Below are 25,778 nucleotides of genomic sequence, written 5' to 3'. Positions count from 1 at the left end.
CCTGAGACACAGTCATTGAGTTTTACTTGCATCCTTTCTGTGTTGGAATTTTCTACATTTTTAAGGCAGCATTTTTTTTTATTCTGAGTAACTTCAGCTGTTAGAATATTTGGGGCTGAAATCTACTTGCCTCTGACTTGTAGCGTGTGTCCTCAGTTCTGCCCTTTCAGGTACTTTAGAACAGGTCAGATAATATCTTCCACAGGAGAGTGCTGCAAGTATACCAACTAATTGGCCAGAAGTGATTTGGCAGCACAAGGCAGGCCTAGCAGTTAGAAGCAATAAAGATTCTTTCATTTCAAGCCTGTATCCTGCATTTCCTGCTTCCATACTTCTTAATGAATTCATGCTACTAATAAGTTTGTGTTGAATACCTAATATGTGCTAGTCTCTATGCAGGATGTGCCTTTCTGGGGGTTACTGAAACAGAGGAAGATCAGGAGATCACACACATCCTTGACACAATGCAGAATAGAAAACAAGTTTCCCAGTGGAAGCCTGGGGGCCACTGGATCCCACTCTGCATTTCATCCAGGTCTTCCTCAATGTCAAAGTATAAACCCCTCTAGTCATTGCTTCTCTCCCATCCTCCTCTCCTGATCTGGTTCTGTATTTCTCCCTGGGCAAGTGATTTTTCTCACGGCTGCTCTCCTAGATAATCCTTTCCACGATGCATTCTAGAATTCCAACTCCAAAGTAAATAAACACCCCTAAACCCTCAGTCTTTTCCCAGAACTCTCTCTCTACCTGCCTGCTAAAATTGCCACTGGGCGCCTGGGTGGCTCAGTTGGTTGAGTGACTGCCTTCGGCTCAGGTCATGATCCTGGAGTCCCTGGATCGAGTCCCGCATCAGGCTCCCTGCTCGGCGGAGAGTCTGCTTCTCCCTCTGACCCTTCCCCCTCTCATGTGCTCTCTCTCTCTCTCTCTCATTCTGTCTCAAATAAATAAATAAAAAAAAAATCTTAAAATTGCCACTGAGGATGCTGCCTCCTCTATTAAAGTGAAGGCTGCTCATTTTCCCACACCACACAGTCAGGGAAGGAGGGCTTGGCATCTTGGAGCCTCCTAATGGCCTTCCAGATTTGTGTGCATTCATTCTCTCATTCACTCAGTAAATAGTGAGTGTCCCCTATGTTTCAGAGACACACCGGGGCCCTTTACCTAGTGTACAAACACCTCTTTTACGGTTACTAGAATGTATTCTAGTTACAAGAGTCCCTAGAGAGTCATGTGACAAGTTCCTTTCTGCTATAGAGACAATTTGTTGTTGCTGGACAACTACAACATTAAAGCAAAAATCGCTGAGTTGAGGGCACATTTTCAGTCGGGTTTCTGAGCTCCATTTGCCTTTCTAGGGGAGTGAGACTACCACTACTGATGATGATTACCACTTCCTCATCATATTACAATTTGGGAGGGGCGTGGATTCTACTTTCACATATTCAAGAGAGTGAAAGATAAACAAAGGAAATTAGTAATGCGAAAGGTTTAGAGAGGTTTTGTTTTTTTTTTAAAGCTTTTATTTGACAGAGAGATAGAGAGAGCAGGAACACAAGCAGGGGGGGTAGGAGAGGGAGAAGCAGGCTTCCCGGCCAGCAGGGAGCCCGATGCAGGAACCTGAGCTAAAGGCAGACACTTAACGACTGAGCCACCCAGGTGCCCCGGTTTATAGAGTTCTATCATGCTTTATAATGAGATACCTGAGGGCAAATACTACTGGAAGATCCATACCTTTCTGCTTTCTCCTTAATGATGCAAGTTCCAATGAAGCTGGTGTTTGCAATCTTCCCTCAACACTTTGAACTATAAGGAACCTGAGGACTAAGGGACAGGGTGGAAATATGGGCCATTATTTTGGTGGCTTTTTGTGGATTTCACAAAGCTGCAAGGGCCAAGTGGCTCTAGAGAAGTCCCCTGGTTGACACCCAGGCCATGTCAGTCACTCTCTCTCACCAAGGCTTCACCACCTCAAGGAGTTTACCAGCTGAACTTCATTAACCAGTCGGCCCTGAAGAGTCTTCAGTCAGCTACAGGATATGTTTTTTGCATTCTGTTTTATGTTGTCTTTTCATCCCCAAGTAAAGCTGTCTGCAAACAGAGACCAATTCTACCTTTTTATCTATTAAAAAAGGCATAAAATCTATACATGTTGAATTGAGACCTCTCGTACTGTTCTCATCAGAATATACAGTTTTAAGAGCGGTGTGCAAAGTCTATTAGCGGAGCACTCCAGGTCACGGAAGCCCCTTCCGACTCACCTGGGGCTACCTGTAAGCAAGTAATTAATAAGCTTTTTTTAAATGACAATATACTAAAAAGTATTATAGCATCTAATAGCTTTTTGTCGCATAGACAAATATATAGTTCTAAAACAGAAGTACAAAATGGATGGGTTCTGATATTTTACCTAGGTTGAAAGCTGGCTTTTAAATAGCTGTAGCATATTGGTTGGCATCATGGAGGTGAATCTGAATTTCCAAGCAGGAATGCTTCACATTTCTGCATATCTGAATAAATGAGTTGTTCAAAGGTATTCACCACACACATACACACATACACACTTTGATCACTGGCAACTCTTCCCTGGATTAGTCAGGCTTGAGTCAAGTATGTTCACCCACTCTGCCTTTCACCAGTGCCATCTCTTCATATACCCGTAACTATCTGGCACAGGGTGAAATCATGATTTAGCAAAGGGGCAAGTAGGAGGCTAAATGGAGTGCTATCTCCCCTAATTGCTATTTAAGCGAGACAATGAAAAGGATGAAACAAATTAAATTAGCTAAGAAGCAAGAGCATCCCAATGAACTGGCCAAGATAATCAACTTGGAAAATTAGCTATTAAACCTCCACACATGCTCATTTTCATAATATTTTGTGTGTGCTTGTGAAACGCAACCCCCCATTGAAATTGCTGGGATGAAGGTGCTCTTCATTTCTCTGAGATAAGTCATTTGCAATTGGTCTTAATGAAGTTGGTAGTGAGATCTGTTGTTAATGCCCTAGTTCATCATTTTCCATTTCAGTGCTAGAGTGTTTTGATTGGGGTAGGGGAAGTACATAAAAGAGGAGAGCAGTTGACTCAAACTAGTTACTTCTCTGAATTTTTCTACCTGACTCTATTCTTATTTTCAAATATGTGTACTAGAGTATGAGTTTGGGGTTGTATTATTATTACCTTCGTGTTATCATCGTCGTCGTCATCATCATCATCATTTAAATACCTGATCTTTACTGATTTTCAGACTACCTTTATTTTTATGAGATTTAATAATTCCTATTTTTAAAATATTTTCTATCTCATCATCCTTGTCTCTCAATGTTAGCCACTCTTATATATAGGTCTTCATACTTACAAAGAGTTAATTCTTTATTACTCATGGCAGTCATCAAAAAACCACAAGCAGTAATATAATCTATAGACAATAAATATCTATGCTTCATTTTACGCAATTATTCTAATTTTATAGTCCATGGAGCTGTTATTAGAATACAAAATTTGGGTAGCCAAAATGAGTTTATTTAATATACTTCTTTCTTTCTCTTTTCTGTAGTTTCAAGTTTTTATTTAAATTCCAGTTAATAACATAAGCGTAATATTAGTTTCAGGAGTAGAATTTAGTGATTCATCACTTACACAGAACACCCAGAGCTTATCACAGCAAGTGTCCTCCTTAACCCAACACCCATTTAGCCCATCCCCCAACCCACCTCCCCTCCAGCAATCCTCAGTTTGTTCTCTATAGTTAAGAGTCTTATCTGTTCTATAGTTTGCCTCTTTCCCCCATGTTCATCTGTTTCCTTTCTTAAATTCCACATATGAATGAAATCATATAGTATTTGTCTTTCTCTGACTATTTCACTTAGCATAATACTCTCTAGCTCCATCCATGTTGTTACAAATGGCAAGATCTCATTCTTTGTTATGGCTGAGTAATAGTCCATTTATATACATATTGTACTATATATATTTGTGTATATGTATATGTACATATATTATGTATATATGTATATGTATATATATACACACATATGTGGAATAATACTCCATTTTATATATGTATCTATAAAATCCACATGTCTTCTTTATCTCTTTATCCATTCATCATTCAGTGGACATTTGGGCTCTTTCCATAATTTGGCTATTGTTGATAATGCTGCTATAAACATCAGGGTTGCACTCCCTTTCTACTCATTGCTTTGCTAGATCATAATGGCTACTCAAGACAAAACAGGTATTGAAGCATGTAATTGAAACTGAAAACTTTTTAATAGAAAGAGGAGTAATGAATTTGGATGATTCACAATCAAAAAATATGAGAGCTGCTGTCCTGAAGATTATTCAGATAAGAATGCTTTAATTGAAGATTATGACAGTTAATTTCATTTGTCAACTTGACCGGACTAAGGGATGCCCAGATAGCTGGTAAAACATTGCTTCTGGGTGTGTCTGTGAGGATGCTTCTGGAAGATATTAGCATTTGAATCATTTGAGTGAGTAAAGATTGCCCTCACCATTGCAGGTGGGCATCATCTAATCTTCCAATCTTGAGAGGCTGAATAGAACAAAAAGACAGAGAGGAAGGGTGAATTTGCTCTCTGCCCTCCAGTATCAGTTTTCTTGGTTCTCAGGCCTTTGAATGTGGACCAAGACTTACACCATCACCCCCAGTTCTCAGGCCTTCAGACTCACACTGGGACTTACCACTGTCGGCATCCCTGGTTCTCAGGCCTTCCGGTTCGGATTAGAACTACACCGTCAGCTTTCCTGTTCTCCAGCTTGCAGATGGCAGATCATGGGACTTCTCAGCCTCTGTAATAATGTGAGCCAGTCTCTCATAATAAATCTCTTTCTACATAGTATCAAGATAGATAGGTAGGTAGGTAGGTAGGTAGATGTAGATATCCTACTGGTTCAACCCTGATTATTTATAGAGATTAAAAACACATCCTTTCCTAATGGAGTATTAGTTTTGCCTACCCATCTTCCTCTTGGTTTATCTTCATGGAGCTATTTTTTCCCCCACCAAGTATTTGACTCCACTCCCAAAGAAAATAGTTTCTATAGCCTTTTCCTTGTATATGTGAATAAGCTACATTCTGAACTTGGAGCAAGACTGAGTCATCTCAGAACTGTCAGACCAGAATTTCAGAGATCTCATAGGTATCATGGAGCAGCTTAACGGTAGGGGTTCTATGGGCCTTGGGTTGTAGAAAAGTACAAACTTATGCCTGGTACTGAGAAAGCCAATTTTCAAACGAAGTAGTGCTCTGCATATTCAGTCTTATTTATTCTTTATCATTTGAGAAGAAAAAAAAAAAAGGAAGACCAAATGAAGAGGGAAACTCTACATCAAAATGAGAAGATGATACTTCAGGCCAAGTGTCTGGCATTAGTATTAATTTCAGCTAAATAGATAATGCCTAATGGCTTGCAATTAGATTAAAATACATTTTCACTAGAAAGACAAAGAGGTCTTCTTACCTTTTGAAGTAGAGATCAATAGGGACTTTTGGTAGATACACAATTGCGAATTAATATTAACTTCGGTACACATTTTGAATTTCTTCATCAGAGATAGAATGATACATGTCCCTGGCTTACAAGTGTATTAAAACAATTAAAATGACAAGTACATTCACTCAACTGTCACGCCACCAGATGCATTTCTGCTTCATTAGGAGTCAGCACAGTAGATGTTCAGTAAGACAAACATCTATTAGTAAATTAGAGTTATTGGTATATTATTCTAGATACATTCAAGTTGTTTTGTTGCCTTTGTTAAGTTTCCCCAAATATTTACTGAGTGCCTGCTATTTCCCAGGGTATGGTATTTATTCTGGGGATACAGTATAAGGATGAGTTAGACAGAGCCCCTGCCCCCAAAGAGCTCACAGGCGTGAAGTGTGATGACAGACAAGGAAATGACAAGCTGGGAAATGGAGTGTGTATGTTGTAAAAGATAAAGTAGAATATTTGTACTTTCAAACAACTTAATCCATTTTGTTCCTCTGAGTTGTAGCTCATTCTTCATTATTTGTTAAATCTTACAGTTGCCTTACAGTAAAAGGAAAAATGATGAACGATAAACATCTATAGAATCCCAACTATATTCCAGGTATTTTACATTTAAAAATAACGCAACCTTGTCTCAGAATCACAGGCCTTAAGAGCCGAAAGAAAACTTGTATTTTAAAAAAGACTTAACATTAAAAACTAGCATGACAGAAGAAGAAAAGGTAAAGACAAGTTTGAGAAACCTTAATCTAGGTCACATGTTAAATATATGGGCTTTCATGGTCTCTTCTGGGTACCTCGGATGGATAAAAGATGGCTGCGAATTCTTTGCCACTCTGTCCATTAAGACGCAGACCCATTCTCCTTGAATCTGGGTGGTCTCTGTCACAATGTTGACCAATAGAATACAGCAGAAATCATGCTATGCTACTCTTCCGGGCCTAGACCATAAGAAACTGGCAGCTTCCACTTCCTCTCTCTAAGAACACTCAACTCTTGCAATACAGCCACTGTCCTGTGAGGAAGCCTAAGCAACCCTATGTGGAGAGGAACCAAGGATCCTGACCAATAGCCCCAGTCAAGCTCCCAGCTGACAGCCAATACCAAATTGCCAGCCATGTAAGTGACCACGTTGGAAGGGAATCCCCCAGCACCAATCTAGCTACCTCTGCTGACACCATCTGGAGCAAATGCAAGCTGCCCAGAGGAGCCCCTCCTGAATTCTTAACCCACAAAATTGTGAGTAAAATACAGCTGTCTTTTGGGGCAGGTGGTGGGGACGGGGGTGTCAACTGTTTACATAGTAATAGATCATGAGAATAGAACCTGATCATGATTAATATCATCACCTCCATGTAAAGTGGTTAAAAGTCAGGTTCTGAAGTCAAACTGCCTGAGATCTAGCTGTGTGACCTCAAGACAATTTAATCTCTGTGTCTCAGATCCTTCTTCTATAATATTCGGTTAATTATAACCTAAGTCTTAGGACTTTTTGAAAGAATTAAATGAAACAATTCACATAAAGCACTTAGAAACTGCCTAATGCATAACAGTATTGAAAATTCACTATTATTATTGTGAGAAAATGCTGAATTAGAAACTACTGACTTTTAAATGGACTTTGAGAACACATCTGTCACAGCTTGGAAGCTTGTCTGTCTGTATATTAGAATCTTCAGCTTTACTCTGCTCAGCCTCCCATATAAAATCACGAGCATTTCAATGACTGTCTCCCTCCGGGTTAATGTGGTGTTATCCCAAGCTCTTATATTTCATGTACTGTGAAAATATTGTTTCAAGAAATGGTCTGCTCATCAAAACCGTGTATCTCAATTGTGTTAAGTATATAATGACTTGCCATGTTAGCAAGATAAATCCAGGGTTAATTTAATGTAGGTATCTGAGATTTATTTTATTTTTTCTGGCTCTGTGAATTGAAACATTTCTTCCAGTTAATTTTTTTTCTGTGTTTAGTTAGAAGCGTTATTCCAACAAGCAGACTGACAGATCAAATACCAGTTTCCAAAATTCTGAATTGTTTAAATTGAGCAAGAGTTCCATCCTCATGAGCATTCTGAAAATTATTTATATTGCTCTTAAATGTTACTGAATTCTGCTGCTATGAACCAGATAACCTAGGGTTTGTCTTAGGGTTCAAAATTAATTTTGAACAATTCTGCTAGCCATAACCTATGAGATTACTTGTGGGGAGAAAAATCAAAGAAAGCTAACAACAACAACAACAACAAAAACACACAGTCAAACAAAACACACAAAATACCACACATGCGATTTTTTTTTACAAACACAAGTTTGCAAATTGAGGTCTGATTAATAAATTAGTCTCATTAAATTACGGTTGTTAATCTAAAAACAACCTCCCTGTGACACATGAGTATATGTAGGAACATATTCGAAGTTGATTGTTGTCAGGAACTCAGACTAGTATCACATGTCAATTTGTATTACTTTCCTTACAGATCATGAATGGCTGTACTTGAAATATCTTAATTTGTGCATCAGGTTCTCTAAATGGGAAAATTCCCTGAATATTTGTGCAAAATGAAGGCAAAGAACACTATAAATTGAAAGGCAATAAAAGGAGTTTATTTCCAAGCCACAGCTTGGAATCATCTCTGTTTTGAATGTTGCTGGCAAAGAATGCATTCTTGATTAGGCTTTGTTGATAGGCAAAATGTAGAGCACATTTCCAGTTCCCTAAGTCTCTGAGACTCTAGAAATCCAATTCTGAGCTACATAAAATAGCTCAGCACAATTCTCCCCTCCCCCTGCCCAAAAAAGCAGTACTTAACAAGGATAGAGCTGACAGCACGTAAGAGAACTAATGATTTCTAGAGTGATCCGAATATATATACAAACTTTTTAAAAAAATTGATGTTTAAAAAAACATCATGGAGGAGAGAAAGATGAAATTGTCTTTGTTTTTCTTTTTTTTTATTTAAATTTTACTTGGTTAACATACAATGCAATATTGGTTTCAGGAGGAGAATTCAGTGATTCATCACTTATATACAACACCTGGTACTCATCATGACAAGTGCCCTCCCCTTAATACCCATCACCCATCTAGCCCATCCCCACCCACCCACCTCCCTCCATCAACCCTCAGTTTATTCTCTATTGTTAAGAATCTCTTATGACTGGGCGCCTGGGTGGCTCAGATGGTTAAGCATCTGCCTTCGGCTCAGGTCATGATCCCAGGGTCCTGGGATCGAGTCCCGCATCGGGCCTCCTGCTCCTTGGGAGCCTGCTTCTCTCTCTCTCTCTCCCTCTCTCTCTCATGAATAAATAAAGAAAATCTTTAAAAAAAAAAAAAAGAATCTCTTATGACTTGGCTCCTTCTCTTTTTCTTTCCCCCCCTCCCATATGTCCATTTGTTTTCTTTCTTAAAGTCCACATATGAGTGAAATCATATGGTATTTGTCTTTCTCTGACTGATTTCACTGAGCGTAATACACTCTAGCTCCATCCACGTGGTTGCAAATGGCAAAAGGTCTTAGTAAGAAGTCCACCTCTGCCAATGACAAAGGAGAAAGAGGAAAAATGTGCAAGGACCGAGAGGCCAATGTTTGGAGAGGGGAGCTAGGAAGTATTCATGATCGAATTATATCACGTGCTATCAGAATTGCTTCTAGAGCAGCGGTGCCAGAAGTTGCTACCCCTAAAATCTGCAGATATCTTATAAAAGTAAGAACGAGAATGACTGGAATTCGTTCCCGGTTCCATCACTGGCCAATTGTATGATCGTCGAAATATCATTAAATATTCTTCGTTTCCCCAGCTATATATTAACAGCAATTACCACATGCCCGCTACTTGTCCTACTGAAATCCCATGAACTAAAATTCCTTGAAAGTCGTATGTCACTTAAATGATACAGCTTCACGGTTATCATTTTTGTCATCCCCATTCCCAAAGCCCATCCTAGGAGTGAACCTTCACAGGCACTGAGGCCTCGCCCTTTCTTCCAGTGCTGATTCCTCGGCGTCTTGTTAGTTCTGCTTCTTCCATTGAGGGCAGGCTCAGAACCTCCCACAGAACCACAGAGAATGTCACCAGTTTCCTTGTTGTTATTGTTGTCATTGACCCTGACCGACAGGTCCCATTCTCGGCAGCCCCCTCCTCTAGGGCTCCACCTCTCACAGGGCTACAACATGTCTGTCATCAGATTACCTCCAGATACACGGTCCCCCCACAAACATTAAGTCTAATGAAAACACTACCAAAAGGTATTAAAAGGTGAGCCTGCATGTTTTACATTTCCCCTAGAGCCTTACTCTTGGTGATTTACATAACTGCTTCCGAATATTCAAAATCCATTTATAAATGTCACCATTTGCAGAGATTATTTGTATATTGCTCTTAATTAACTTCAACTTCAAAATCTAGTTGGCTAGGATCAGGGGGTTTTGTGCATCCTCTCTCCTGTCTCACTCGGCACTGGTTTAGTTATGTTCCCAGCTTGCTCTCACCTACATCAAAAGAGGGAGAGAGAACCTGAGAAGGACTATCATCATAAATAAAATCCGTTTGCTCGTTCTGTGGTTCCCCATTCCGTGTGCGTTTTCAGTTTGTATTGTAGATATACTGAATGCGCAACATGTCTAGTCTACGTATGATAATGCATCCAGGGTACTGCAGACACTTAAATATTAAAACAACAACTGTGTTATTTAAAAACTGAACCTAGTTTCTAGCGCAACATTTTGTCTCAAGAGAATGTAGAACAAATAACTCACAGTATGTTTTTAATGGTCTACACTCTTTCAGAAACCATAGCAAGAGAAAAAGGTCATCCTAACCATTTACTCATAAAATAAGAGTCACACTAATTTTAAGATTGATGAAAATCACGAGATAGTATCATCTACAATCAGAATAAGCAAAGAGAAATTCAAGAGATGACAGATTCATGGAAAAACAAAACTAGCTACAGAAAACCTCGTGCATATCATTTGATTTTTTGATGCTCACTTGAAAAATTTTCAAATAGCGCTACAAGTATACAGCAAAAACAAGCTAAAGTGCATCTTTCTTCTTCACAACCCTTCAACCAAGTCCCACTCCCCTGTCATGGTGGCCCTACTCAGAACTTAGTATGCAGATGTTTTCAAAACAGTTTAATGCCATACATACACTACTATGTATATACGATGTTCATAAAATATAATCATACAAATAATATATATATGGATGTACACATTCATGCATTTACTTAATGATTTTCCTTTTGATGATCATAAAGGTTGTTGAATATCTTAACAAATACACCTTTGGGCATATTCAAAGGATACACTTTAATTTTGGTATTTACAGCCAAATTTGCCTTCCAAATAATGACTAAGGCAATTAAACTCTTACTAACTGTATGGAAGTGAACATTTTCCTCCATTTATCCACAGTGGACACTGTGTCACCATTCCTGTTTTCCAGTACAATTAGGAAGTTACTCTTTATTCTATAATTTCAGTGGAAACTTGGAAAAGAGCAGAGATAAAGTATATGCTCAGTCTTCTATCTTTTACTACAGGTACCACTAAGTGAAGTATCTAAAACCAGGAACAAAATATATAAATCTTTTCTCTGAGCAAAATTTGGTTAAACACACACATGGTTATCTCTAAAATATCCCAAAGGGGGTGGAGTGACAATCTGGAATTCTTATAATATACAAAAGGGCCATTAGGTGGCAAATACCAGAAAGCCACAGTTGCTTCTGAAATTGTATGTAGTTCAAACCACAAGCTCTAGAGAAATAGAGAAGATTTTAAGATTGGAGATACTTTGGTATTTAAGAGCACCACTCTCCCCCCTCCAAAAATAACCTGCCATAAGAGGTTGTGGAGATAAAATATAGAATAATGACATTTATTTTGAGGTCTGGTTACGAGTAAAAATCCAAACAACTTTATTACTGTAACAATTCAACACAATCATGCCTTATGGCACTAACCATGAACAATTTGTCCAGCTTTTGTCTGAGTGGAGACAACATAGTAAGAAAGACACAAAACCAACTTCTACAGGAGCTATTTATAAAGCAAAAAGAATTAAAACGTGTCCATTTGCACATTGTGCTCAGTAGAACAGAATGGTGAGACTGAAAATATACCAACTATACTGTTTAAACATGAATACATTATAAAAGAGCATGTTATAAATAGGTGAGAATTATGGAACAAATGGTTTTGGGTGATTGAATCAAAATTCCATTAAAATAGGGATTTTCACTTTATGCCATTTAAGAAAATAAACTCCAGATAGATTAGAGAGATAAGGATAGAAAAGATAATACTTTGAAAAATTAGCAGATAGAGAATAGAATGATTGTCAGATCGACGGAGAACGTCAACTTTCCTATCCTTGAAATGTAGAGGTCACAAAGGTAAAGCTGACATTCAAATAAGAAAAACTGTCCATAAGTGATAGTAGCATTGCTATTTTTAAGAAGAACATCAAGGCCAAGGCTATAAACAACAACTCACAGAAAGAGTAAATACACACAAAGGAGCAAAGGTCATTCCTGCTGGCATTCATAACAACCATGAGGCACTGAGCCCGCTTACAGTGGCTAAAACTGTTGTATAACCCTTTTGGAAAGCAACGTGACCCTACCAATAAAGAGCCAGTAAATTGTACATACATTTTAATTAATAATAAGTATTCTAGAAATTTATCCTAGGAAATAAAATAAAACCACTATTTACTGTGCTCGGTACCTTACATACATTATCTTATTTAATTCAACAAGAGAATAAACCTCATAAGCACAGATATATTCTTTGTAGTGCTTCCTGCAAAAGGACAAACATTCTAAATGCCAACCACAGGAGAAAACATTAAAAGTATGGTCCACTGGCACAGAATGCACCCATTTAAGACAACAACAACAAAAACCATTTTGAAGCCTAAATAGATGTGCACAGTGATACCATAAAAATTATTTACTTGAGGGAGTTCCAGCTTTCTCCCCTCTCTGTCTCATAACTTGTACACATTCTCATATCTGTGTACCTTGTACAAATGTTTCCTTGGACAAATTCACCCTAGAATCAGAGTTAAGGTCATGGCGGTGGGGGGGGGGGGCGGTGGTACAGGAAGAGACTCATCCTCCCAGAACACACATTTTGCTGTGGGAGAGAGCGGTCACTGTTGGAGGGTTCCAGCTGGAAGGCGGCAAGAGACTACTGAGGGACCGAGGAGATAAGAGCAAGATGAGAGAAAGCAAGTTCTACTGAGGGTGCAAGAATGAGAAGCTCCCTGGAGTTTCTAAGTGTTGAAAACAGGGGGAAACACTAGACTTCAGCAAGATTTGCTGACGTCTAAGGACATCTGCTCTGTTTAATGTGAATCAAGTTTGAAATTCCTTTCTGGGCTCCCCTTTTAAAGATTTTATTTTATTTTATTTTATTTTAGAGCACACATGGGGGGGCACAGAGGGAGGGAGAGAATCTGAAGCAGACTCTGTGCTGACTGTGGAGCCTGATGCAGGGCTCGATCTCACGACCCTGAGATCATGACCTGAGCCGAAATCAAGAGTCAGACACTTCACGGACTGAACCACCCAGGTGCCCCTGGGTTCCCCTTTAAAAAAAAAAAAAGACCTAGTTTAGGCTACATGAGTTTATGGTCGGTTATTCATTGATACAGAAAATGTTTATGGTATAACTGCCCCTCGCTTACTGGAAAGAATAGGAAATGGCCCAGTAGGAGTTGCTTGGGAGGAACATTACACTGGTGTGGGGAGCTTATGGGGCATCCCAAATGCCCACATTCTGAGATCTGAGACCTCAAATTTTGAGTTCATTGATCCAACCCCCATGGCAGCTACCAAAGCTTGGGAACCAAGAACAGATCCGATTGTTTTTCAGTCTGGAGGAGCTAGTGACAAGCAGTGGCAAGCATGTGGTAGTCAACACGGAGAACACAAAAACAAGCAAAGAGGCTTCCAGACAACGAGCACCCACTGAGGTCTTCCATTAGCAAGCCCCAATCCACTCCTCTGATGTGAAGGAAGACTATTAATGATGGAGCATGAAAATGTTAAATTTTAATTGTAAAAAAGCCGAAAGGGGGGATTTGTGTGATTTGTGGGGCAACTTGCTGGCTCAGTCAGAAGAGCAGGTGACTCCTGCTCCTGGGGTTGTGAGTTCAAGCCCCACGTTGGGTGTAGAGATTACTAAAAATAAATAAACTTTAGAGTGTGTGATTTGGCCCTTCTGACATTTTTCATAAATATAAAGGTCATCTAAAAAACTCTTTTTAAAATGCTTTTCACTCCTTTTGATGGCTGCATAATATTCCATTGTAGATATATACCACATCTTTATCCGTTCATCTGTCGATGGCCATCTTGGCTCTTTCCATAGTTCGGCTATTGTGGACATTGCTGCTATAAACATCGGGGTGCACGTACCCCTTTGGGGGAAAAAATGCTTTTCACAGTAAAAAAAAATAAAAGTGCTGTGAGTGACCACACATTTCAGTATGCAAACACTCAGTGACTTTTATTATGTTTCAGTGAAATGCAGTAGAAAAGTGGCACTGGGCAAGGCGTTGCCTTCAGCAAGGGAAGAGAATATATAAAAGTTAATCTTCTGGGGCGCCTGGGTGGCTCAGTCAGTGAAGCGTCTGCCTCCGGCTCAGGTCATGATCCCAGGGTCCTGGGATTGAGTCCCACATTGGGCTCCTTGCTCAGAGGGGAGCCTGCTTCTCCCTCTCCCTTTGCCCCTCCCCCTTGCTTGTGGTTTCTCGTTCTCTCTCAAATAAATAAATAAAATCTTTTAAAATAAATAAATACAAGTTAATCTTTCTACATAATAGTTTTCCACAGAGACATGGAACCTTAAGATGAATATTTTTTGCCTCCTATGAAACTAGTTGTTCCTATAATGCCATATTTCAGACTACCTGGGCCATCGGACAGTGAGCAGATGAAGTGCAGTCATCTGTCTAATCCATCGACAAATTTTCACTGACCATCTCAGATGTACAGGCCTTGAGTGAAGCTCTGCAATAATTTTTCCATTAATTAAAATCACTGTAAAAAAATCACTGTAGATAAATGGGTTTTTGTTTTTTGTTTTTAAATTTTAAGATACTATACTATTAGAGCTGATTGCAATTCAGTTGCAAATAATGTTTGCCTAGCTGGGGGAGGAATACAGCACTCTACCGGGAGGCCACCAGTATCCTGTGTCATGTAAAATGAGTCTGTGCTAGTAGAGCTGTGATCACAGTTGTAATTTAATACAATTTTGATCATCTTAAACCTCTTTACCATCAACTTCTAAAACATAAATGGTACATTTTTCTTATTATATAATTAGAAAGCAACCACTCATGAATTATTTGTGAATTACCTTCACATTTTAAGTGGTGAAATAATCAGTGGAGGTCACTAAATGATGTCCTAACTATGCTGGAGCCTCTACCAGACTGTGGAGCGGTAGGGACTGAAACATCAAGGCTTATAGCTGAACATTAGTCCAGGGCACAATTACCTGTTAATGCTCTCAACAAGTGCTTTCTGGGATCTTTTACTCAACTCGTCAAAAACAGTGGCAAAACACCCCAATCAAGGGAGTTTAACAGCATTTATCTTAACGAGCAAAAAAAATGGTTGTGTGTGTGTGTGTGTACACATATATTCATAATTTTTACATAGTTTTCCGTTTAGCATCTTAGACCAAATAAAATAATGTGTGTTATTTTATACATTATTGCAAAGCATAGTGTAATATTTTTTTCAGTGTAGGCTTTAGGGTCATAATTAAGATTCTTGAAAATTAACTGAAAATCAGTACATAAGAATCAGATATACCTAATAGGTATTATCAAGACAAAACATTTCCTAGGCCAGAAATAGGAAGAATTCAAACCTGGCTTTAAGCTAATCAAAGGTATAATATCCTTAAAGAAAGAACTTGTTGGTTAGGACGGAACATAGGAAAATGAAACTTTGGGTGCCTTTTGAAGTAGCTCTACAGAGAGAGTGCTCTCCTTCCCTTTTATTTTTCTTACTGCAGATTAATAAAATAGTGTATCTATACAACTGTCAAAAGTTTGGTTAATAGGACTCTATCGCTGAAAAACTGAACCGCTCTTAGTGTACAAAGTCCTATAAATAAATCAGCCTGTACACATGTGCATGCAAATTTAGTTTCTTGTAGAAGACTGATTTAAAACTTTTCAAAAGGTCTACCATGCTAGATAGGTCTTCAACTTTTTAAGAACCTAGTTTGCCCTGGGTAGAGACAGGTTCCAAGTAAATCTCATTTTCTTTATCTATGTTTTATACCTGTTTGTTTTGTTGAAATTTTAGTTTAGTTTTGTTTGTCTTCTATAACTCGTAATGGAAATTTTAAAAACACAAAATTTATCTTTCTTTCCAAGAAGGTTTCGAAGAACACAGAAGCACTTCTTCGGGATAGAGACAGCAAAGTGTTAGAAAGAAGGAAACTGTGAAAAAATGCAAAAGAGAATTTTCTGAGTCTCTTGAGGCAGGTCTCTTTACAACGACTTGAAGAGAATATTAGAAGTAACCATATGAGCACAAACATATCAAAATGCAATAATCATAATAATTTTTAAACTTACTTCTAGACTTCTATTATTGCAAATAATTAAGAACGGACTACAGTCAGAATAGCAGTAATATTCAAAATGGGTCTCAACAAAAGCCAGGATAAGACCGGATATCTGAGGCCGAGACACACCAAACAATTACATACTGACACAAACTGCCAAAGGTGATGTGGCAGGACTGCATATTTGAGAAAACATGCGGAGATCAGGTGTATCATAGAAGAATTCACAACATTTAGCAAATCAAACATGTGATCTGTATAATAAGATCAGCAGAGTTTTTAGGAAATACTTTTAGCCTAAATAATTTTTGGAAAACTAAAAAGAAAAGAGAGTAGGGGTCGGGGGGGGGGGGACACAAGGTGGGGAAGGGAAGGGAACACAGAGGATTTTGATTCTGGGGAGAATGGTGAAAGGACAGCCATTCAGTTCTGTTTATAGTTATTCCTTACGTGATGACAATGTGCAGTAAAAACACCTTGTAAAGGAGAACATTAAGAATGACAAAATAAGAGACTGAAATCAATAATGTAAACCATTAAGAAAGAAAAACAAATAAAAAGCGACAGTTAAGGGTAGAAAGAATAAAAAGAATAAAGGCTTAGAGTAGTTTAAACTTAGACAATATTTGAAATATCAAGAATAGGAAATACGGGGCGCCTGGGTGGCTCAGTCGTTAAGCGTCTGCCTTCGGCTCAGGTCATGATCCCGGGGTCCTGGGATCGAGCCCCACATCGGGCTCCCTGCTCCGCGGGAAGCCTGCTTCTCCCTCTCCCACTCCCCCTGCTTGTGTTCCCGCTCTCACTGTGTCTCTCTCCGTCAGGTAAATAAAATCTTTAAAAACAAAAAAAAGATTAGGAAATAAGAAACTCAGAAATATAAAAAGGTAAGAAGAGGACTCTATTAATATATTAAAAAGTAACATATTTCTAAATGTAAGAGAAAAAAGAATTAAAGGTGAAAATAAAAGTGAAGACAGATATGAAGAATTTTTTTTAAGATTTTTATATATTTATGTGAGAGAGAGAGAGAGAGCACAAGCTGGGGGAAGGGCAGAGGGAGAAGCTGACTCCTTGCTGACTCAGTGCAGAGCCTGATATGGGGCTCGGTCCCAGGACCCTGGGATCATGACCCGAGCTGAAAACTGACGCTTAACCGACTGAGCCACGCAGGTGCCTCTGAAGAATTTTAGAAGATAAAATCATGATGCTTTACAAATTGCAAATAAAAAATAAAAAATGGATTGAATATATCCAAACATAATGTATTCTAAAAACCAGTTTTTTTAAGTAAGTTAAGGCCAATATTTTTAAACTCTTTGCTAGAATTCTTCCCACACACATCAGAATACAGAGAACAGCAAGGTTAACGCTCATGCCCCCACCTGTTCCTACAACCAACAACCTCTAGGTGACCTATTTTCTCTCTACTTCCCAGTTCCCCTTCCCTCCCTCCCCCCTCTTCCCCCCTCCCCCAGCTCCCCCTTCCGGGATTCCTTGGTGAAGTGCTCCTTCCCACACCCTTTTGCCCTCAGTGGTGTGCTCATCCAAAGACAGGCCCAATTCCCTAAATGTTCACTCCCTTTTGAGTATTACAACACTCTCGTTCCAGTTCTCTAGACTCCTATTCCTCATAAAACTCCATTCTCGTCTCCACGTTAAGACCTTCCTTCTACCAGACACCTTTTCCCGCCCCTCTCCCTTCTTCCCTAGTGCTGGCTAGACTTGGTTCTGGAAGCCGGGTCTGGGAGAAGCTGTGCACCACACCCTCGTAGCCAGTTCTTCCAGTTGCTTACCTTGCTGTGTGGAGCAAGCAGAAAAGAGGAAAGGAACCCCTTTCCCTTTGGTGTAGGCCATCACTGTCCTCACTGTTACCGAACCTCACCGGATCACAGTTCTACCTCTGTGGCTGGATTCAAAGGCCAGCTGTCTTGTGGGGCACGCTTGTGGATCTCTGGAGGCCTTCGCACAGTGCCGTGAGGTGGGACATCTGTCTGAAGCCCGACTTGGTCATCCATTATCAGGCCCTGCCTTGCCTCAGCAGTCCACCCGTGGCCTTTGGCCTCGAGGGCTCCCTTGCTCAGCTAACAGTCCTCAGGAGTGGTTGGGGAGCAGCAAGCCGGCTTAAGTCCTGCGGCCCTCTGCGATGTCCACTTGATCCAAGCGATACTCTCAGATCCTTCTGTTGCACCACATGGGAGAAATGCAGGGCACTACCCCCCCACCCAACCCAACCCTTGGCACTTTCTGCAGCTGTGTCACCCTTTTTCCTTCTCACTTATGCCTGGTGACTTGGCAACATTCCAACCAAACGGATCACCACTCCCCAACTCAGGGAGGCAGGGAACCATTCCCGGACGGCCAGTGCTATCGGGGTGGGGGCCAAGTGCAATGACCCCGACCATCACCCCTGGGGACAGAGGAGGAAAGGGGACAGGGGTGTTGTTACCCTTCCAGCAGCACATGCTCCTCCTCCACACAGGCCTCCTAGGAGGGGCTCAGCTGTGCTCTTTGTTTTCTTCTTTATGATTTTAGATACATGTTCAAAGTTTTTAAAAATGAGCTATCATAACTAGATTTTTAAAATTAAATCTACCTATCCTTCAAAACTAATTGAAACATAACCCCTTTCATAAAGCTTTCTCGATCACTCATGTAATCAAATGGAAACCTCTTTCCTCTGATCTCTTAATTGTTCTTCTGTTCATTCTTAAGACATTTATCACAGATTATCTTATATTATGGTTATTTTTTTACATGTTTTATATCACTTATTATATAGGAAGCATTTTGCAGATAATATTTATGCATCCCCTACAGTGCATCCCCTAGCACAGCGACACACACAAATAAATCCCTCAATAAATACTTATTAATAATGAAGAGTATTTTCCATATATAGAAAGAAGTACTGAATAGTTGTCAAGTTTTATTATATCATCAAATCTCTAATATTTATTTCCAACAGCATGTAAGTACAGTCAGTCTCTAGCTGAACTTTATCAAAAGCCAAATTTAAATGTATAAACCCTACTTCAAGAGAACAGGATTTCTATTTATAATTCAAAAGAAAATTTGTATGTTATCAAAGCAATTGAAAACACAACAGAGAAAAACATTTTTTTGAAAAAGTGAAATCTAAGCCAACCCATGAAGGACTCCTTACAAGGGGAATCAAATAATTATATGTACAATTGTTATTGTATGTTTTCCCAATAGATTGTAAGCTCCATGAGTGCAGACATCATTTTCAACTATAAAACCAGCAACTAGCCCAGTGGTTGGTACATAGAGGCTGTTCACTAAAATTTGTGAATGAACAGAAGGAAACAACATTAAAACTAGAATTCTAGTTTTAATAATAGATAATAATAGATAATAGAGGCCTTTTCAAGCAAGAATAGCAAGGGGAATTCCTCATAATATTCAAAGTAAAACTCTGAGTCAATTGTCACCGATAAAATAATGGAAGCACACAAAGCTAGACTTAGTCCAGTGTGTATCTGCAAAGGCAGTGAGGCCAGAAAGGGCATAAAAATGCACAAACATCACAAAATCACCAATCACATGCCATATCGTTCCAGGATATGCCTAAATTTAGGATTATAGTTAGCACACCCCTAGGGCTAGTCTAAATAACTATGTACCATATTTGGACTCCTTGCTGGAATATTTTCTTCTTTTCCCAAAACATCAGGGCATAACATATTTAGCTGGGGCCAGGCATGGTCCCACCAGGTTAAATTTGGGGAAAAGTGTATGGAAAGCTTGCTCGTTAATGGCTTGCCTCGGCTGAGAAAATAGAAAACGTCATTTTCCAGTGGTGTGTACTTAGCCACCCTCACCACCAATAAAATCTATCTTTTCTTTTTTTTCCAAGACCTAAAGGGGTTGGAAGGAGTGAAGCAATATTCAAATAATTAGCACCATTTAAAGGTGCTGGAAGCTTCAGAACAGCGGTGGGCAGCTTGTGAGTCAGACTGAGACACTGGGACACTTCTAGAAGCCAATTCGAGAGCTGCCAGCTAGCTAGCCTTTTCCCTCTACGAATACTGTCACACTTTGCTCCCATATTGCGAAAATTCATCTCCAAGGTCACAAGAGCTCAAAGAAAAACTAGGTCTGTGCTTCCTGCGCTTTAGGGAATCCAGTTTACATCCTGCAAAAAAAAAAAAAAAAAAAAGAATCTCTCTCTGGAATAACAACCTGGACCAATCAGAAGACATTGCTCTCCTGTCAAAGAGCTGAAATAGGAGCACGAATGCAGAAAAAAATACCACCGGATTTGCTTTGAAGCTACTCTGTTAGGTATCAGAAAAATTACAATCTTTGCTTCTCGCAGATTTAATATACGGTTCAATAACCAAGTAACTAATGTATTAGACTATGTGGGGGCATATTCTTGGGAGAAGGAGTTGAAAGTGTCTCAGTTCCCTGCCCACACTATGAAGGCACCATGCATGACTGGGGGTGGCTAACTGACTTGACCCCGCATGCTCCAAAACAACTACTTTCTTTATTCATAACATGTATGTCCAATTATAGGGGACACTTAAAACAAACTAGAATCAAATACCAGAAAGTATGCTGCAGAGAGCACCTGAGGTGACAACCCAGGAAATTGCCTGAGAAGGTTCATTTTCAACGGCCCTACTTCAGATGTTGCTACCCCATCTCTCAGATGTACAAGGCCCTCGGAAGGTAAGAGACACCACGATGACCCAGGTTCTCTCTTAGTAACCTGCAGAGAAAAAGCAAGTCAATGATGGAACATGATGTAAATTGGTCTTAACCAAAATACTGAGGGCTCAAAAGGACCTACTAAGAGAACACTCAAAAAACACTTAATAAAAATCATTGACAAAGAAAGCAAGACAAGTGAATTAATTTACTCTTTAACTTGACAGCAGTGAGCCAAAATATAAACGTCTCCTTGCTCCTATTCTAATCTTGGCACTGGGTTGAAAATAATGAAAGGTAAGAGAAGGGGGTGTGATTTTTTTTTTTTTTTACTAGCTTTATCATCATCACATGAGTAGGCCACTTGAGAAAAATGTGTGACCCGAGGAAAGGAGAGTAAGAAACTGTTTATTGGCAAAATACCCATTCTCTGTGAATTCTGGATTATATTCCATCACAGAGAATCATTCTATATGGGCTTAAAGAGTCACACAGCAACCCGACCAAAACTCTACTTGACAAAAGAATGATTATATTTTGCTAAGAGGATCAGATTCTTTATTCCTAAAGTTTTCTCTAAGTGAGATCAGAAGCATCAGAGGATTTGCCATGATCAGATTTAGATTTTTCAAGGAGAACTAGGGATCCTAGGTAGAGAACAGACGTGGGAAAGGGAGTAGTGACAAGAGTAGAAGCAGGGAGACCAGTCGAGAGACTACCGCAATGGTCCGGGAGGAAGATGGTGGTGGCTTAGACCAGGGTACTAGAAGTACAAATGGTTACAAGCAGTCAGATCCGGGATTTATTTTGAAAGTAGAACTGCCAACAGGATTTGTCAGTGGATTAGATACAGGATATAAATGAAGAGGAGAGCCAAGAATAATTCCAAGATTTTTTTGTCATGTGAAACTAGGTAAAATGTTTGGCCATTTACAGAAATGGTGAACCATGAGTGGAAAGCAGATTAGGAGGGGAAAGAAATCAAGCTTTTTATATGTTAAATTTGAAATACCTATCAACATCTAAAGAGAGATGTCATTTTAAAAATATCTACAGGAGTCTGAATGTCAGGGGAAAAGCAGGGGCTGAAAATACAAATTTAGGTCATCTACATATAGATGATATGTCAAGTCATGAGACCACCTAAAGAGCAAGTTGAGACACACAGAGAAAAGGCCCACTCCAACATTTGGTATCAGGAAAATGAGGATACAGCAAATAAAACTGGGAAGGACTAGCCAGTGAGACAGGGAACAAAAGAAACAACAACAATAAAACCAAGATACTGTGATTCACTGGAAACCCAATGAAGAATGTATTTCAAGAAATGGGGAGCATTATATCTGTGTCAGATGATGCTGCTGGGCCCACGATGGTGAAAACTAAGAACTGATCATTGGATTTAGCCACATGAAGGTCACCGGCAACCTTAACAATGAAAAGAAACACTGTGAAAAAATATATACGTAACATTTATCCTTTTAACATTTTTTTAAAGGAAGTTGAGGATTTTTTTTAAATTTTATTTATTTATTTATTTGAGAGAGAGAGAGAATGAGAGAGAGAGAGCACATGAGAGGGGGAAGGGTCAGAGAGAGAAGCAGACTCCCCGCTGAGCAGGGAGCCCGATGCGGGACTCGATCCTGAGACTCCAGGATCATGACCCGAGCCGAAAGCAGCCGTCTAACCAACTGAGCCACCCAGGCGCCCTATCCTTTTAACAATTTTAAGTGTACAATTCAGTGGCATTAAGTACATGCATACCGCTGTCAACCATCACCACCATCCCTCTCCCCCACTTTATCTTCCCAAACTGAAACTCTGTACCCATTAAATAATAATTCTCTTCCCACCTTTTCCCAGCACCTGGCACTCCCCTTTCTACTTTCTGTCTCTATCAATGGGACTATTCCAGTAGCTCATATAAGAGAATCATACAGGATTGGTCCTTTGGTGACTGGCTTATTTCCCTTAGCGTAATGTCTTCAGGGTTCATCCATGTTGCAGTGTGTGTCAGAATTTCCTTCCTGTTTAAGACTGAGTAATATTCCACTGTGTGTACATACCACATTTTGCTTATTCATTCATCCATCAATGGACGCTTGGATTGCTTCCATCCTTTGGCTGTTATGAATAATGCTCCTATGAAGATATGTGTACAAATATCTGTTTGCATCCCTACTTTCAGTTCTTTTGGGAATATGCCCAGCAGTGGAACTGATGAATCATATGGTAATTCTGTGTTAAATTTTTTAAGGAATCACTGTACCATCTTCCACAGTGGCTATGCTGTTTTATATTCCTATCAACAATGAGCAAGGGTTTCAGTTTCTCTACATTCTTGCCAACATTTGTTATTTTCTGGTTTTTTGTTTTTGTTTACTGTATCCATCCTAATGGGTATGGACAATGAAAAAATTTTTAAAGACTGTTTATCACTGCACAAACTTATCCTTGAAAATTGCGGTATGATCTATTTTTCCATTTTAATATCTTTCTAGGCAACAGTTTGTCCAGGGCAATGACTCCCCAGGGATGCTGACACTGGACATTGATTTGACAAAAGCATCACTCTGAAACAAAAATCTCTTAGTTTCCACATGAAGTAAGGAAAGTTTCTAGCTTCAACCTTTAGATATTCACCCATTCAACAAATACTTATTAAATGTCTGCTAGGTACCAGGTACTGTTCTAGGCACTGGGGATTTTCTTAAGAAAAGGCAGACATATGTACAAATCAGTGGTTACCAAACTTCCATCCCTTCCGTCCAAAGACCACTTCATTGGGGTACAATGTTGCTTGGACCACCCAAACCCACTCATGATTAGTATTACTCCCAACAACTTCTCCAGAAAGAGTTGAAAGGAAAAAAAAATGGCACTGCTACTGATAAGACCCCAATGAGCTTTATTTTACCTATCACAAATAAATGTTTTATTCATAACAAAAGTCAAGGTTTTTAGCAGAATAATACTCTTACAACAAACATTAATACGAAAGAAAATCAGCCTATGTTCCCCTGCATGACCACACTTTGAAAATTAAAGCTTTAAACTGGATATATTGTACAATAGGATTTCTTCTATTCCCACCCTCTCATTCATGGGCTCTCCTCCTCAGAGAATCCTGGCTTTGCACAGCCCTGCATAAATGAAGCCCTGTACCCCTTCCACATCCAAATAAAAGAACCTAAATATAAGGTTTTATATTCAAAATAATATAATTTAGCTGAAATATGATATAATTTAACTGAAATTTTAGGAAAACAGGCCCACATCAGATTCTTTTTAAAAACTGAGTCTATCATAATACTCATACACATGAAAATATTTTTAACTACTATGGAATCTTCTGTAAAGTCGTTCAAGATATTCCACATATATGTTATCATCTTATACACTTATCTCCAACTTCTCTTTTATATTAGTTTCATTATTCAAAATTATAACTAAGATATTATAGCCACAGACAGGCTAGAAAACCATTGCAACATAAGGTTTAAAACAAACTTCCACAATCACACTCACTAGCATTAGAGAGTCATTTGTAACTTTGTCTAACCAAGGCAAACAGGAAGAAATCAATATAACTACATAAAGATTATGTACATTGACAAAGCATTTAAATAAACTTGAACAAATAAGACAGTTTTGATTTGTAAGGGTAGTAGGGTTGTAAGGAGGTAAGCGTAGTAGGGTTGTAAGGAGCTTTTTCTAATTTTAGTAAGTTTTTCAGCATATTACTTTATAATGTGATTACATTATTAAGTAAGTAAAAGTAGGGTAGTGGATGGGAAGAGTATATGGTAGTCTTTTTTTTTGGCTCTTTAAAACCTGTTTTGCTGGAACTTTTATTTATTTTTTTAAATAATTTTTTGTTGTTATGTTAATCACCATACATTACATCATTAGTTTGTGATGTAGTGTTCCATGACTCATTGTTTGTGCACAACACCCAGTGCTCCACGCAGAATGCGCCCTCTTTAATACCCATCACCAGGCTAACCCATCCCTCCACCCCCCTCCCCTCTAGAACCCTCATTTTTCAGAGTCCATCGTCTCTAATGGTTCGTCTCCCCCTCCGACTTACTCCCCTTCATTCTTCCCCTCCTGCTATCTTCTTCTTCTTCTTTTTTTCTTAACATATATTGCATTATTTGTTTCAGAGGTACAGATCCGTGATTCATCAGTCTTGTACAATTCACAGCGCTCACCGAGTATATGGTGGTCTTAAGACTATTAATAGGTAGCGGTGTCTTTCCTCCTTCAGTGAAGCGGTAGAATTGTACTTCTCTGATGCTTGAAGCTAGATTGGCCTGTGTTGGCCAAGAGTGTTAGCAGAAGCTTTAACAACTAGTATGTGCTTCCTCGTATTCTCTTTTCCCTCTGCCTTGGCAATGGCCAATGTTCCAGATGGAGGCTACTCCATCAACATAGGTTCTAGCATTAGGACAATATCAACAACGATGTAACACAGCTCACAACTGATCCTTACCGAGTATGTGAATGAGAATCAAACCTTTGTTATATTAAGCTATTAAGATTTAGGACTTATTTGTTATTGCAGTATAACCTAGACTATTCTGACTGCTACAGGGGGGAAACAAGCCAATAAAGAGGAATTTTGAATAAAGAGAGTTTATGTGACTTTCAAAGTTACATAAGTCATCAAGCACAAGGTTAAAACTAGAGCCCAGTTCCTGTCCTCCAATCCTTCAGGACTGAAACCTGATTAATTTGGTTTACCTGAAAAAAATATACATTTTTCCAGATGGGAAATACGATTTTAAGTTTAAAAAGCCTACTTCACTGTTGTGGAATAAAAGAATGTTATATGCATGAATCTTTTAAATTGCAGAAATAACAAAATTATCACTTTTGTGTAAAAAATAATGTTACTAAAAGTAACTCTCTTTCCACCGAGTAAATTTCCTAACTTTATGCTTAAAAATAAAGCTGGTCTTAATGCTCAA

The 25,778-nt window shown here is 39.0% G+C and overlaps 1 long non-coding RNA gene across 6 annotated transcripts in view; it reads right to left on the bottom strand.

The window, feature by feature from the left end:
• The window catches only part of LOC118356670, a 57,848-nt gene that overhangs the window by 7,208 nt on the left and 24,862 nt on the right, over positions 1 to 25,778 (bottom strand). Inside the window, exons 1-2 of one of the 6 annotated variants that reach the window (XR_004819872.1) lie at positions 5,486 to 5,504; positions 4,706 to 4,813 (exon numbers count right to left, since the gene is read on the bottom strand). This is a non-coding gene — a long non-coding RNA (uncharacterized LOC118356670). Of the gene's footprint in view, positions 1 to 1,731; positions 1,822 to 4,515; positions 4,557 to 4,705; positions 5,406 to 5,485; positions 5,505 to 25,778 lie in introns of those variants that run through there. The other 5 variants (XR_004819874.1, XR_004819873.1, XR_004819871.1 and 2 more) reach the window with 5 other exon arrangements.

This window comes from Zalophus californianus, unplaced genomic scaffold (assembly GCF_009762305.2).
Source record: "Zalophus californianus isolate mZalCal1 unplaced genomic scaffold, mZalCal1.pri.v2 scaffold_23_ctg1_1, whole genome shotgun sequence".
Lineage (NCBI taxonomy): Eukaryota > Metazoa > Chordata > Mammalia > Carnivora > Otariidae > Zalophus > Zalophus californianus.
Note: the sequence above shows the minus strand (reverse complement) of the source record. Positions and strands in the feature narration are given on the sequence as shown.